We start from the raw sequence: 16321 nt of genomic DNA, 5'->3' as shown, positions 1-16321 counted from the left end.
GAGCCGAAGAGGCTGGTGGAGAAGGGGCTGCTGGTCTGGGCAGCCTAGGTTGGGAGGGAGGGTCATGGCGGGAGTGTGGAGGAACAAGACATCCCCACGCCCCCCGTCCCCCGTCCCAGACCCCAGTGTTGATGAATAAGAAGCGGATTAAGAAGAGTGAGAGCTGAAGAGACAGGAGAATGAGGGACCACGAGAGCCCGTGCAAGATCCGGAGCACAGGGGCTTCCCTGGGTCCCAGGCTTTCTGCAGGACTCACCCCCATCTACCCCGGTGTCCACCTTCCAGCCAGCCTCCCCGCGGGTCCTGAGAGGAGAGCTTCCTAAAGAGAAGGAAGAAACTCGGACTTCCCTCCTGTTATGTTCGGGCTCCTCTGTGAGAAAGAGGAGGAGAGAGGAAAATGAAGGGCCCATTCTCTGTCCCCGGAGAGCACCCAGGAATGTTGGGAAGATCTGCAAGGATGAGCCTGAACCTAGATGTGAGAACTGGTGTGCCGGGCTCAGACTCTCTGGGATGTGGGAACTCCGAGGACCGGGTGTGGGTGTGGGCAGGAGCAGTTAGGGAAGGCTTCCTGGATGAGGGGACTCAGGCAGGGAGTGTAGACCCTACAGCCCCACCAGGCCAGGCTGCGCAGTGATCCCTTTCTACCGTTTGCTGGGCAGGAAGCGGAATGGGGCTGATCTCAGTTTAGAGAGCAATACTTGGAGGAAAGTTCGGGTAGGAGGGTGGTATCAGGGCCAGGCTTCGTTCTCCCCAGGGACTTTCATGGCATTCCTTCTAGGGCTCTGGGTCTGCTGGGCACACATTTATCCATGTGATGAACGTTCACTGAGTATCTGGGGAACAGGCACCTTGCTAGAGTCTGAAAATACAGCTACAAGCAACTCCCAAATGTTCCCCTACGCAAGGGGCTTAGGGTCTGGTTGGCAATGGCCAATTTTACATGTCAATATGACTTGGCCACAGGATGCCCGGGTATCCGATTAGTCATTGTTTGTGGGTGTGTCTGTGGCGGTGTTTCTGGAAGGGCTTAGCATTTGAATTGGCAGACTGAGTAAAGCCATGGCCCTCCCCAGTGAGCAGGCACCAGCCAACCCTTGAAGGTCTGAATAGAAAAAAAAAAAAAGGCAGAGGAAGGTTGAACTTGAGCTTTCTCTGCCTGGCTGTCGAGCTGGAACATCATTCTTCTGCCCTCCAGGATCCTGGTTCTTAGGCCTTCGAATATACCACCCGCCCTCCGGGGTCTCTGGCTTGCAGAAGGCAGATTGACTTCTCAGCCTCCATAATTGCATGAGCCAATACCATACAATAAAGCTCTTTCTACACTCTGTGTGTGTGTGTGTGTGTGTGTGTGGTGTGTACATAAAATGTTGGTTTTATTCTCTGGAGAATCCTGACTGATACAGAAGGCATTATTTAGGGCTCTCTGGTGCAGACAACAGGACCCACTCTGGCTGAGTTAAGCAAAAACATGACAAGTTTAAGGACATCAGGTAGCTCCCCTGTCTCTAGGAGGGCCCGGGCTCAGGCCCAGAGGCAGTGCCCATCCCACACCAGGGGGCCACTGTGGCAAATTCCTCATTTCACCACTTTTGGTCATAGACACAGCTGCTCACACCACCAACACCAGGGACAGAATGCCAGAACCACCACATGGCTCTCCTGAAAAGCCAAACTCCTTCCCTGCCACGCTGGCCAAAAATTTGATTCCACCTGGCACCAGCTTCCTCTTATTGCTCTCTTCTGGATCTAAGTCCCACAGTTACCCCTGATGGCACAGTCTAGTGACCCTGACTCCTAGCTGCAAGGAAGGCTGGTACAGCAAGCTCAGACCTCTAGCTTGGAGAGGGCCCTCCTACTGTGGCAAGGTTCTCAGGCACATGAAGGGCGTTCAGAATGTGCTGGCTGGCCACAAGCATGACAAATGTGTGGCACCAAGAGACAAGCACACCATTCAAGCAATCACATAATAATGGTGACAGATGCAGAAAGAACGGCAAAGTGTTGGGAGAACAAATATCTAGATGACCAAACCTAGACTGGAATTGTAAAAAATAAAAAGGCTTCCTGGAGGAAGTGACAGCTAAGCTGAGCTTGGAACCATGAGAATGAGCTGGCCAGGAAAAGAAGTGGATTAAAAAAAAAAACCAGGTAGAGGAAACAGCACCTGTGAAGGCCCCGAGGTGGGAAGGGGCTCGGCGTGGGAGGAGATGCAAGTTAGCTGCTGTGGTTGGATCTTAGCAAGAAAAGGGGAGCGTAGGGCAGGTGGCACCCAGATCACGCAGGGTCAGGAAAGCTATGTTAAGGTTTCATCCCAAGAGTTACTGAAGTGTGTGATGTAACAAGGCTTAGGTGTTTTAAATGATCGGTCTGGCTGGTATATGAAGACTGAATTTTAGGCAGAGACCTCCGCTGGAAGCAGGGAGGCTGGAAATGGAGACGCGTACTAGGGTGATAGTGGTGGAAAAGATAAGGACCAAGTCCAAAGCTGTCTAACTCAAGGATGAAACTGTGTGAGAGCAAGAAGACAGATGGAGGTGTCCCACAAGCCTACTGGAATGAGGAGAGACAGAGAGGAGCAAGCTTTTGGGGGAAGAGCAGGAGCTCAGTTTGGGCACGTTGGGTTTGGGGTGCACTGAGACAGCCAGCAGGATGCCAAGGAGAGGGCTGGAGTGAGGAGCGAGGCCCGGCTCAGAAGTGGAGTTCATGAGTGGCCGGCATATTGATGGCGTTTGATGCCAAGGGCATGGGTGGGGCCACCCCGCAGTGAGAGTGAGGAGCAGGATGAGAAGGGGACTGAGAGCTGAGCCTGGAGGGATCCACACATTCATAATCCCACAGGGGAGCAGGAGCCCCCGAGGGAGGTGGAGCGGGGGAAGGAGTGCTCAGAGAAGTGGGAGGAGAACCAGATGAATGTGGGATCCTGGGGCCCCAACAAAGATCGTCCCAGCAAGGGGCTGGCGAGCCCACCGAGTGCTGCTGAGCAGCCTTTATGAGAGGATTTGGAGGCACAGCTCACAGCGAGAGCAGATTTGGTAGAGGATGGACTCGGAGGCTGGGCTCATGGGTGCCGAGAGGGAGCAGCTGGGGCAGCCCAGGAGAACAACCCCTTACCGAGGCTCCTCTGGGAGGGCGGGGGGAGCCAGAAGTGAGCGGGAGGAGTCATTTGGTTTTGTTGTAAGAGGACAGCCTGGAAAAATGCTATGAAGTGGATATGGGGGTCACTGAAAAATGGGGGGCACGTCATGGAGCGGGGTGGTCGAGAACGAGTGAGAAGGCAGGTCCCGAACCCAGTGTGGGGGACCTTGGCTGGGAAAGAGGACTCTGCCCCAGAGGCTGGCAGGTGGGTGTGTGGCCTGGGTGTGGGCAGGAGAGGAAGGCCAGCTGCTGGCTCCTGCATTCATCATGAAGGTGAGGTTCCTGGCCTGCTGGGGGTGGGCACCAACAGGGGGTGGGAGTGGAGAGCGGGTGGGTCTTGAGAGTGAGGAAGACAGAAGCAGCTGTGGCAGAGGTGGGAGGACAAGCCGGTAGGGAAGAATATGCAGTTGCCAGGCCATGCTGGCGGGCCAGCTCCCCCAAGAGCGGAAACTTGGAGTGAGACCACTTTTTCTGGGTGGAATATCTGGTACAGACAAAAGTGACTTGGGCTTATTCAGGGTGGGGTTTTGCCCCAAAGGCCGAGGCACGAGGGACTTCTAGGTGTTTGTCAGAGAGCATTTGTGCAATGCCACAGGGTCCCTGCTGGAGGGTCTGCTGGAAGGGAGTGGAGTATTAGGTGGTAGGGCTGGGTGGGGGTGCAGATGAAGAGTTCTAGGAGGACAGAAGGGTGTGGTCAGAACAGGATGCTTTGCAGCACAGCTGGTGTGACTTCCAGCAGTAGCATGGGCTCCGTGTTGGTGTGGGAGGGGGTGTCTGCTGGGGGTCAAGAAGGTCCCTGAGAGAAGGAAGGGCAGGGACGCAAGGTCAGTGGGTGACAGATCATCAGCCTGGGCGCTGCTGCCACTCAAGACAAAGGCTGGGGTTGAAGGGCAAGGATGACCTTCGAGCCAGAGCCTCCAGCCATGAAGGTGGGGAAGGAGCTGCAGGAGCCTGGGGGTTGCAAAGAGGAGTCTGGGGCAGAGGTGGGTTGCAGGCAGTGAGGAGAGGCAGACCAGAGGGAGAGTCCAGACAGGGCAGGGTGGAGAGGACTCAGGGTGTGGAGCAGGAACTGAAACCCCCAGGCACTGGCCCCCTGCCCTCCGGAGCCTGGGCAACCAGTCCAGCCATCCTGCTATGGCTTCGCCCTCCCAGCTTTGGGGCTGCCAGAGGCCCTGGCCCTGGAACTGTTAGGAACAGGGCTGCCTTTGGGGCAGATCCAGGCTTTGGAAACCAACAGGAAACTGCAGATATTATTATTTTTTTTTCTGACACTCTGTTCTGCCTCATCTGTGTGACTCTCTCGTGTGGATTTTTCTCTTCTGGCTTGCTCTTGCACACTCTCTGTCTCTCTGCATCTTTCTCTTTTTGAGGCCCCAGATTTCAGCTGTGGGGAAGCAATAGAGCAGCCCATCAGGCAGCTGCCCCATCTCCATGATACCAACATCTGAGTCCCGGGGCTGGCTGGAGGTGGCCAGAGCTTTCTGCGGGCATGCAGATGGCCAGCTAGCCCCATCTGTCAGAATTCTCCTCCGGAGTGCTCTCTGCCCATCCCCCACACCATCCCTCCCTCCCTCCCTCTCTAACTCTCCTGTCTTCCCCTCATGGCCGTCCCCTCCCAGGTAGGGTGCTGTGCATGTGAGGGAAAGCTGTGTGACCTTCAGCCTGCCACTCCCTTCCCTGGGGACCTTGCTTAGGCTCCAGCTTCCCCGCAGGCGTCCCTGGGAGTAGGTCAGGGCATGCGAGTCTCCCTCCCTCAGAGGTGTTGCATAATCAGCCCAAGGCCTTGTGCACATTCCCATGGTTACGGGGCTGGGGAAGGCTGGCAGTGGTGGCATCGCCATGGCACCGGCGTGGCCCTTGGCTCTGCTGGGCGTGGCGCAGGCACGGAGGGGCTGTGGGCTCTGGCTGCTGGAGAGATTGTTGCAGGGGACGACCTTCCTCTTGACTCTTTGCAGATCACCTCAGCTCAGCGGCCACGGTGACCTGGGAGCAAACCCTTGGCACACTGGCTGGCTCAACACAGACCAGACTTGGGGTTGTGGTCTCAGCCCCAGCCTGACCCCAGACCCAGCCTGCAGCCCATGTCCTTTGCAGCCCCTTACTCAGTCCTAACTTGGGCCCAGTTGGAGCTCTCACGGAGCACAGCTAGGCCCTCCCCCCAGGCCCTGTGGGCATTTTCATCTGCACTCTGGCCATGGCCTCAGTCCTCTGATCCCCTGCACACCCCCACTCCCCCAACCCTTTATTTCAATGTTAAGGAATCAATAATACATATTAAACAAGCTGTCTGTAAACAGAAACAGACATAAAACAAGGTTATGTATCAATCGGTTGACAAAAACGTTGTAACCACAGGCGCACAGAGCCTGTCTGGATTTTTTCCCTGTCGCTGTGGCCGCCTAGTGATGTGGTCTGGGAAGAGTCAGGAGGAGGGCTGTCCCCACAGTGATCTCTCTGGCAGCCAGAGCCCAGAGCCCCTCAGTGCCTGCACCATGCCCAGCAGAGCCATGGGCCATGCTGGTGCCATGGCGATGCCACCACTGCCAGTGCTGTACCCGCCACAACCAGTGCTGTGCCCAGGGGCCCTCACAGGGTGGAGAGGAAGAGTGGCAGATCCAAGCCTCGCTTTTGGGGCCAGAGAACAGAGGTGTGTGTGTGACTCAGGCCATCAGAGCTGTGCAGGTTCAAAAGTCACAGGTCAGTTGGGAGTTGGGGGTCAGAGCAGGCAGGAAGTCCTCCTGGGGGAGGCAATGGTGGGTGTGTGAGGCTGGAAAAGCTGGATAGAATTTGAGGAAGGGAAATGCCAGGGAGGTGGAACAGCTGCCATGAAGGTGGAGAGTCTAGAGTTCAGAGTGCAGGACCCACTGGATGGAATTTGATCTCTCAAAAATAGACCGTGTGCCTGTGTAGAAGCTTCTCCAGGCTCACCTCTGCACAGAGCTCAGGGAAGCATCTGATGGCTGGGAGCAAACCCTTGGCACACTGGCTGGCTCAACACAGACCAGACTTGGAGTTGTGGGTTCACAGGGCTCAGGGAGACCCACTAGAGGCAACCTCAGCAGGAAGAGCTTCATGCAAGGCACACGAGAGACCCCCAAGCATAGCCCCTCCTGAACCCAGAACCCTTTGTCCAGCTGCCGCTTTGGCTGCCCCTTGAGCTCCACGGCAGACCCCTCATCACAGCCCTCTTGGCCCTCACAGAGTACAGCCCACACAGTAGGGACAAAACAGATCCCGTCACTCCCTGCTTTCTGATTTGACCAGGAAAAAATAAATCCAAATTCCTTTCTGCAGCCTGCAAGGACCTGGGTGTCCTGGGCCAGTCCAGCTCTCCAACCTCAGCTTCTTTTGCCTTCCTTCCCTGTGCTCCACTCTGGCCACACTGGCCTTCCTGCTGTCTTCTGATCCCCTGAGCTTGTGTTCATTTCAGCTCAGCTGCTGCTTGGAACACTCTTCCCCTAATGCCTCCCATGGCTGCCTTCTTCCATATAGCCCCCATTCAGTACCAATGTCACCTCCCCAGAGAGGCCTGTCCTGGCTGCCTAGTGACATCACTCACTTTCACCATTGCATTTCCTTGTTTTATTTTCTTCACGGCACTTAGCAGTAATTACAGACAATGCTCATTATTTGTGGTAGTTACGTTCCATAAAGTCACCGTGAACTCTGAGTTAGCAAACATGGAACCATTGCTCCTAGGGGATAGGCTCCTGTGAGCCTGTGGTCACGTTTTTGTCAACTGATCAATACAATCGATACATAACCTTGTTTCATGTCTGTTTCTGTTTACAGATAGCTTATTTAATATGTATGATTGCTTCATTAACATTGAACTAATGGCCAACAGCACTGTGACTCATGTCTGAGTGAAGCTTCTCTGGCACACGTTTTCCTCGTAAGGCACTTCACAGCCCTCTTGCACATAGGAATGCTGGACAGCACTCCAGCCCACACTTGGGGGTCACTTGAAATAGTGAAATCATCAACAAAAAGCACGAAAATGTGAAACACACGACACTAAATGCCACTTGGTGACAGTATGTAAATAAGAGAAGAGACCCTTGTTTACAGTCTGAGAGCTGCAACAAGAAGTCAGAGCATCCCCTGCTTGGGCTGTGCTGGCAGGTGTGCATTGGGCCACTCAAACTTTTCTCCATTCTGCAAGTGTTCAAGAATGATGGTGGAAGCGCTGCCAGTGTTGACACTGGGGTAAGAGAGCAGGCAAATTTACAGATACGGAATGTGCGAGTAATGAGGGTCAAGTGTGTGTCATTTACGTATTTGTGTGTTATTGTTGGTCTTCCCATTGTCTTATTCACTGCTGCATCCACAGCACCTGAAACAGGTCATGGTCAAGATTCAGTAGATGTCTTTATTATTTTAAAATTATTATTATTATTTTTTGAGATGGAATCTCACTCTGTTGCCCAGGCTGGAGTGCAGTGGCGCGATCTCGGCCCACTGCAACCTCCACCTCCCAGGTTCAAGTGATTCTCCTGCCTCAGTATCCCGAGTAGCTGGGACTACTACAGCCGTGCACAACCACACCCAGCTAATGTTTTGTATTTTTAATAGAGATGGGATTTCACCACGTTGGCCAGGCTGGTCTTGAACTCCTGGCCTCAAGTGATCTGCCTGCCTCAGCCTCCCAAAGTGCTGGGATTATAGGTATGAGCCACCATGCCTGGCCCTATTTTTTAATTTTTTTGAGATGGGGTCTCTCAGTATCAAGCTGCACACAGGCTGGGACTTGGAGTGACTTCTCAGCACCCAATGCGGGCTGGAGTGTGGTGGTGTGATCACAGTTCACTGCAGCCTCGACCTCCCTACCTTGAGCAGTTCTTCTGCTTCAGCCTCCAGAGTAGCTGGGATTTGAGGTCTGTGCCACCACACCTGGCTAATTTTATTTTTTTTGTAGAGACGGGGTCTTGTCATGCTGCCCGGGTTGGTCTCAAACCCCTAGACTTAAGTGATACTCCCGCCTCAGCCTTTTAAAGTGCTGGGATTACAGGAATGAGCCACCGTGTCCAGTCTCACAGTAGATGTCTAATAAGTATTTATCGATGGACTGCCCTGGCCCCGCCCCCCAACACACACACACACACACACACACACACACACACAATCCTTAGGCATTCTCAGAGCAAAAAAGACACGGAGTGTCCCTTCCTCTGGTGCTTCTTTCCTGGGCACCACAGGCAAGGGAGAGGAGAAAGATTCTGGAAGAAAAGCAGGGATAAGTGACAGCCCTCGTCCTAAAGCATTCTCATCGCCATTCTCCCTCTCCTTATGGTCAGACCTGTCGCTCAACACAGGGAAGCCTGGTGTGCCAAGTGATTATGTCCACTTCCCCGTGGTAAGTGTCACCAGGGGCACAGGCAGTACGTGTCCAGTTTGGCCGAGGTTGCCACTCCTGGTCCTGCGGGAATGTTGTGCATGCATGCACGCATGTGTGTGCGCACAGCAGCATGTATGCTGAGAGTGCAGGCACGTGCCTGGGCATGTGCCCGGGCATGTGCCTGAGCTCTGCCCTGACAAGGCCTGCCGGCTCCCTAGCAGCTGGAGCACCCGCTGTGCTGACAGGGCCTGCAATCACGGGAAATTACCAAACCCAGAACTAAAATTAATGCTGCTGCTGCTGCTGCTGCTGCTGCTGCTGCCGCCGCCGCCACAGAACCTGTTTATGAGCCAAACGCCTGGAAGAGGCCTCGGGAGGAGGCACTGCGAGGAACTCGGAGGACAGGGATGAAGACTGGGCAGGGAGGCCACAAAGGAGGAACCCCAGCTTCCATTTGGCAAGTGCCTATGGAGTGAAATGTCAGGTGCTGTGCTGGTGAATTTCCACACACTTTATTTAGCCATCACAATAGATAGGTATGGCCCCCCTTTGACCAACACAGAGCTGGGTGTCACAGAGGTTAAGGCTCTTAGCTAGCAGAGCTGGGTTTTGAAGGTGGGACTGTCTGACACACGGACTGGGACAGATTTCTGGACCTTGTGGGGGTGAAGTGGAAATGTGCCCCACAAAACGTTTGGTTTGATTCTGGTTTTTAGTATGATATTTGATGTAAGGAACATCAAAAAGAAGCCCCTGAGTTTGTAATAGCCCTCCTCCTGCCTATAGCGTGACCTGTAGTTGGACCCTATGGGAACTCACACATGCCTCCAGGAACGACAATGAGCGGAACATACACACCAATTCTACCGAATCCAAGGGAACCCGGGAACCCGTTCCCACGCACATTCCCCCCACCCCCTGTGGTTCCGGAACTGGTGGGTTCCTGATCTCGCTGACTTCAAGCATGAAGCCATGAACCTTCACTGTGAGTATTACAGTTCTTAAAGACGGTGTGTCCCGAGTTTGTTCCTTCTGATGTTCGAATGTGTCTGGAGTTTCTTACTACTGCTGGGTTCGTGGTCTGACTTCAGGAGTGAAGGTGCAGACCTTTGCGGTGAGCGTCACAGCTCTTAAAGGCCATGGGTCTGGAGTTACTCATTTCTCCTGGGAGGTTCATAGCCTCGCTGGCTTCAGGACTGAAGCTGCAGACCATCCTGGTGAGTGTTACAGTTCATAAAGACGGCAGGGACCCAAAAAGGGAACAGCATTTATTGCAAACAAAGAAAACACAGACACCACACAGTAACGAAACAGAACTGACCAAGTTGCCACAGCTGACTCGGGTGGCCCTCCTTTATTCTCTTATCTGGCCCCACCCACATCCTGCTGATTGGTCCATTTTACAGAGAGCTGATTGGTCCATTTTGACAGCATGCTGATTGGTGCATTTACAAACCTTTAGCTAGACACAGAGTGCTGATTGGTGTGTTTACAATCCTTTAGCTATACACAACAGTTCTCCAAGTCCCCACCGCATTAGCTAGACACAGAGTGCTGATTGGTGCATTTACAAACCTCTAGCTAGACAGAGAGTGCTGATTGGTGCGTTTACAATCCTTTAGCTAGACACAAAAGTTTTCCAAGTCACCAGCCGTCCCAGAAGCCCAGCCATCTTCACCTCTCACTGGCAATCGCCGCAGGAGTTTGCAGCACCTAGCCTGGGCACTCCGGCAGCCCAGAGGAAGCTCATAGACAACCAAGAAGAAAAGAGGGGAAGCGAGAAAGAGGCTGAGACCACATCGTGGCCAATGACCCCGTGAAGAGGGAACGGGGTCCATGCACGGGACCCAGCCTCCTATGAAGCCCAGCAGGCGCCGGCCTGCGGAGCCCACTGCCGCCCCGCTGAGCCCATGCCCACCTGGAACCAGCCCCGGCCCACGAGCACCAAGCGCAGCCCCAGCTCCCACCTGTGCCTCTCCCTCCACACCTTCCCGCCAGCAGAGGGAGTGGGCTCCTGCCTCGGCCAGCCCCAAAAAGGGGCCTCCACACTGCAGCGGCGGGCTGAAGGGCTCCTCCATCGTGGCCGGAGCGGACGCTGAGGCCGAGGAGGCACCGAGAGCAAGCGAGCGCTGCTAGCACGTTGTCACCTCTCACCAGCATCACTAGCGCAAGGCTCCATAGTGTTTATATGGGGGCCTGGGGGGCGCAGTATCAAGCTGCACGCAGGCTGGGACTTGGAGTGATTTCCCAGCACCCTGTGGCCCTGAAAGGCCCCTGGCCCCAGAAGGACCCACCTGAGATCTGGAGAACGAATCTCCTCCCCTTCCCTGCTCACCCTGGCCAGCAAGCAAATGATGAATGAACCGTGGGGGATGTCTGTCGAGGGGCCCTGGCTGAGGGCAGCGGCAGCGGCAGGTGGGCACATACCCATGCTGCTCCCACCCCCGCCAATCTCAGGGAGAACCTGGCTCACCGGTTGGAGGCTGTGGAGAGAGAAAGCTGGGCCCCGAGGCCATATGGCATTTGTTGGCACACAACCTGGCTGGCCTCCAGCCAGTCAGCGCCTTCATCTGACTTGGCATAAAAATGACAACAGCGCCAGGCACAGTTCTAGGATGCACACATCCATACACAGTCCTTACAGGGCTCTTTGAGGAAGGATTGTCATCTCCATTTTACAAGTGAGAAAACTAGGGCATAGAGAGGTAAATGATTTGCCCACAGCCACCCAGCTGGGAGGCCATGGCGCCAGGACATGGACCGTTGGCTTGGGCAGCCTGGTAGCAGAAGCTCTGTGCTGACCACCATGCTACATGGCCTTTCTCAGGTCCTCCAGGCCCTTGGCCCTTCCCAGGCCAGGTTCACATTGTGCAGGTGGCCTGGTGGATGGCCCTCTAGCCTCTGCCTGAAGACGGCCAGCGTGGGTGCCCACTCCACTGCCCCTGACCTGGCTCTGTGGGGCAGGAGGCCATCCTGGACAGGGTCTGAAGCAGCTCTTCAGGGCGTCGTCTGCCCACTCAGCCTCTGCTGCCTCCTGCCCCTTCTGCCTCTTGGTGGCCTTCTGGGGACTTGAAGAGGATAGTCACAATGGCTGTGGACCTGCTCACGCATCGGTCCACACAGCCCTGGTCCAGACTGAGAGGGGCCAGTCATGAGACCAACTGTGTTCCAGGCCCAGGCTTGGACTTTTCGTTAGCTTTAAAAATCTTTCTTGTGTTTGGGTTGTGACTAGCATTTAATATTTTTTGATGGAATAGAAGAGAATAGAAGCTAGAGCATGAGTCAATATGGCTTCTTGAAGCTTTTAACTCCATGTTACATACATGCACGTGTTTATGCTGAGTCAGAGTGAAAAATGAACTTCTCACTATGGGAAAGTGAAGAACAAGTTTGAACGACACTCAGTCCTGTAGATTGCCTTCTCCTTTCTTGCATCCTATTTTGGTTCCTGCATTGACCCCCAGCCAGCCCAGGTCTCCCCTCAGGCTGAGCCCAGAAGCCTCCCGCTCCCGGCCCTGCTGAGCCATGTCGAGATCTGGGCACATAGGGAGAGAGGAAGCCTTGTGGACTGGGCGATGAGAAAAGGAACCGCTACATAACGTACGCTCACCACGTGCCAGGCTCTGTGCTGAATGCTCCACCTCCATAGTCTGTTAAGTCTCATGAAGTAGGTGGGGTGTTCGCTCCGTTCCACAGATGAGGAAACGGGCACGGGCTCACCTGCTTGCTCAGTCATGACACTCATGGAAACATCATAACTGAGTTTAAATCTGGGTCTTGGTGTTTCCTGGGTCACTCTCTTCACACTTGCCTGCAGCACTGCTTGGGAGCGGTGGGCACCCAGGCAAGCAGTGATTAGGTGCTTGCCTGATCCTCCCACCTCACCTCCCTGGTCACCTCCTCCTCCTCCCTACACCCGGAGCAGTGGCTCCTGTCAAGTTCCTCCCTCTAGGGCCCAAGGGGTTCAGTGAATCTAATTGGAAGCAGCTTTTTAGTCCTGTGACCCAGAGGCTTGCTGAGGGCGTGGGGAGAGGACCAGACTGTGGAGAGCCAGGCCTGAGGCCAGCAGAGTCTGTTGCGCAACCTGCAGGCTGCACAGCCCCAGCCCTGGGGGTTGCATTTCTCCCTTTACCTTTTCCCCATTCAATCCACAATAGAGGCCTGGGGGCAGACTCCACATTCCTGGCACTGTGGAGGCTAAGTCACCAAGAGGGCCCCACACTCCCTCATAGAGCTGCTCAGAGCTCTCTCCACTGTGGCCCAGGGCTCAGCCTTCAAAGTGGAGGGCCTCTTCCTCTCTCCCTTCATGGAGGCATGGGTTCTGGAGTGGGTACTACGTTTGTTGTTAGTTTCACTTGGGTTCAAGCCAGGTTTGGGGGCACAGGAAGATATGGTGGCTATTCAAATAGTCAACCCGCCTCCTCAAATAAAATCCCACTATGACTGAAAATGAATCCTATTATTTGCCAAGTCCTCCCCATTTCACTCAAAGTAAAACACCAAAGGCCTTACAATGACCTACACAGGACTACAAAGACCTCCGAGTCTTGCCTCTCTGGACGAATCTTCTTTCTTTTCTTTCTTTCATTGCTCACGCAACTCCAGCCTTGCTGACCTCCTTGCAGTTCCTGCCCCAGGGCATTTGCACTTGTCACTCCCTCTGCCTGGAGCAGGTTCCCTCAGACACCCGCATGACTCACTCACCTCTTCACTCTTAGTCCCATCTTCAGCCTCTGCAGTGGCTTTTGCTATTTCTTCACTTTATTTTTTCTCCATGGCGCTTACTACTAAAATGCCACATAACTTGTTTATTTACTTTGTTGTATCATTTCTCTTTCTCCATTAGAATGTAAGCTGCATAAGGGTGGATTTTTTTATTCCATTTGTTCAGCAGTGCCTAGCACAGAGCAGGCATGAGAAAAATGTTTGTGGAAATGAATTGAAATTGAATTAAAATAGTCATAAGGATGTCCAGAATTCTAATTTCTCCCATGACTTCCCTGAAGTTTCCATATTGAATTATTTGAAACCAAAGTCACCTAAAAAAATCTTTCTGTTTTCCTTTGGATGAATTCCAGCTCTGATTCAGGGCATAGCCCCACCATGGCCTGCTACAAACAAGCACCTGGAGGGTTTCTGAGGCCAGGCTCTATGCTGGATGCTGTAAATAGAGATTCGAGAAAGAGAGACACCACCCTGCTCTCTGGAGCTCACAGCCTTGGGGGAGGCCCACAAGGAGCAGGTGGCAATGACGAGAGTTGTGATAGGGAAGCCCGGGGGCTGTGGGCGCCCATGGGAAGGGAGAAAGCTCCAGAAGGAGAGAACAGTCAGTGTAGGTCTCTTAACTCCTCGGAGCTCTTTCCTCACGTTAAGGCTGAGCCTGTGAGCTGACTTGGAGGGCAAATGAGAGGACGAGCTGCAGGGAGCTCTGCAGGTGACACGCAGATGCTGGCTTTCATTTCTTGCTCCTCACTAGGGAAGCAGGAAGGCAGGGTGGAGATTAGTAAGCCCATTTTACAGATTTTGCCATGTTTATTATAAATTATATGTTATTATATTAACAAATAATTTATTATTTATTAATATCTTTTCCTGTGTGTAACTTTCTCCCCCTTCCTCAAATTTTAGTTACATCAAGAACTCCTGAAGGGCTGGGACCCTTCCACATTTCTTGTTTCCTTCTTGCCCCCTTCTCAGCAGAGCCCAGATCCAGCCTTGGTAAATCAGGATGTTGGGACTCAGTGAGGGAGAGTCACTCGTCTATGGTCACACAGAGAATCAGAGCTTGGGCAGGGGCTGGGGCCAGGCCTCCTGCTTCCTTGCCTGAGGCCCTTCTACTGCCAGACATGTGCTCTTCGGAGCCCATCTCTAGCCTGTGTCTAGGGTTCCCCCGGAAGAAGCCGTGGCCCCTGACCCTGCTAAGCCTTCCTCCACTCCTCCAGCACCCCTGGGGCCATCGAGCTCAGAGCTGCAGGCCTGTGGTTATGGCTGGAGGCGTGGGAGTAAGGGCAAAGCTGGTTCTCACTGAGGTTTTTGCGTGCCTCTGCCAGGGCTCCCCAGTGCCCTGGCTCCTCCCTTTCTCCTCTGAGGATGGCCAGTTCACTGGAGCAGCTCTGGGAAGGATCACAGCCCGCCCTTTTGCAACAGATTCTCCCAAGCCTCAAGAAAACTGATCTTCAGGGCTAGACGGGCTGTCATAAAAATTCAGCGTCATACCTCTTCTTAACATCATATAGATGAGGAAACAGGATGAGAGAAGGCAAGTGGCCTGCCCAGGTCCAGGGGCCCAAGGCAGGACTAGGTCTGGAATTAGAGTTCCATGTCACCATTGAGCCTGAAGGTATCTGCTCTTTTAAGGCCTCTAGTGTGTTTCCTCTGGGCTGGACTCCTAGCGTCTGGGTAACCTTGTGTATTCGTCCATTCTCACACTGCTATAAGGACATACCTGAGACTGGGTAATTTATAAAGGAAAGAGGTTTAATTGACCAAGTTTGGCAGGGCTGGGAAGGTCTCAGGAAATTTACAACCATGTCAGAAGGGGAAGCAAACATATCCTTCTTCCATGGCGGCAGCAAGAAGTGCCCAGCAAAAAGGAAAAAGCCCCTTATAAAACCATCAGATCTTGTGAGAACTGACTCAGTATCACAGGAATAGCATGGGGGAAACAGCTCCCATGATTCAATTACCTCCCATCGGGTCCCTCCCACGACAAGTGGGGATTATGGGAACTACAATTCAAGATGAGATTTGGGTGGGGACACAGCCAAACCTTATCGCCTCACATAGCTCCAATGACAGGGTGCCCACTACCAGTCTGTGCTTCCTCTTGGTTCCTCTCCATTTCTATTCTCTTGAGCCCTGGACCCAGGTCTTAGGGGTCAGGTTTCCTGTGGCCTTGCCTGCTTTCCCACAGGGTGCTGCTAAGGACCTCCTGAGCTTCTCTCTACCCATGTTTATACAGGGGGCTCCTGACACCTCTTCTCTGCTCTACACAGCACACGGGGGCCCAAGACAAGGTTTGCTCATTCTTGTCATTCATTTATTCAAAAATATCTAGGTGTGGTGACATGCATGTGTAGTCCCAGATACTCTGGAGGCTGAGGTGGTTGGATCACTTGAGCATAGGAATTCGAGGCTGCAGTGAGCCATGATTCTGCCACTGCACTCCAGTCTGGGTGACAGAGCAAGACTCTGTCTCTAAAGAACAAAAGGAAACAGGCCGGGTGCGGTGGCTCATGCCTGTAATCCCAGCACTTTGGGAGGCCGAGGCGGGCAGATCACGAGTTCAGGAGTTCGAGACCAGCCTGACCAACATGGTGAAACCCCGTCTCTACTAAAAATACAAAAATTAGCCAGATGTGGTGGCATGTGCCTGTAATCCCAGCTACTCAAGAGGCTGAGGCAGGAGAATTGCTTGAACCCGGCAGGCAGAGGTTGCAGTGAGCTGAGATCACGCCATTGCACTCCAGTCTGGGTGACAGAGTGAGACTCTGTCTCAAAAAAAAAAAAAGGGGGGAAACAAAAAACCCCAAAAATGTTTATTAAACCTATGATGTACTGTGTACCAGGTACTGTTCCAGGCATCATGGATAGAGTAATGAAAACAAAAATATCAGACCAAGAAAAGACATGAGCAATCCCTGACTTAGATGCCTCCTACCATTACAGACCCTCTTGCAACTGTGAGACCCATAACCAGAAGGACAGACTGTCAAGGCAATTAAGAGATGGATAGATACACAGGGAAAAAAAGGGAAGTTCAAAACAGAAATAGGGTGAGGCACAGGGAAACTTTGCAAAGCACTGGTTCCGAGGTTAGCTACAGTCCTTCTCTACCAGGAAATGACA

This window comes from Pongo abelii, chromosome 6 (assembly GCF_028885655.2).
Source record: "Pongo abelii isolate AG06213 chromosome 6, NHGRI_mPonAbe1-v2.0_pri, whole genome shotgun sequence".
Taxonomy (NCBI): domain Eukaryota; kingdom Metazoa; phylum Chordata; class Mammalia; order Primates; family Hominidae; genus Pongo; species Pongo abelii.
Note: the sequence above shows the minus strand (reverse complement) of the source record.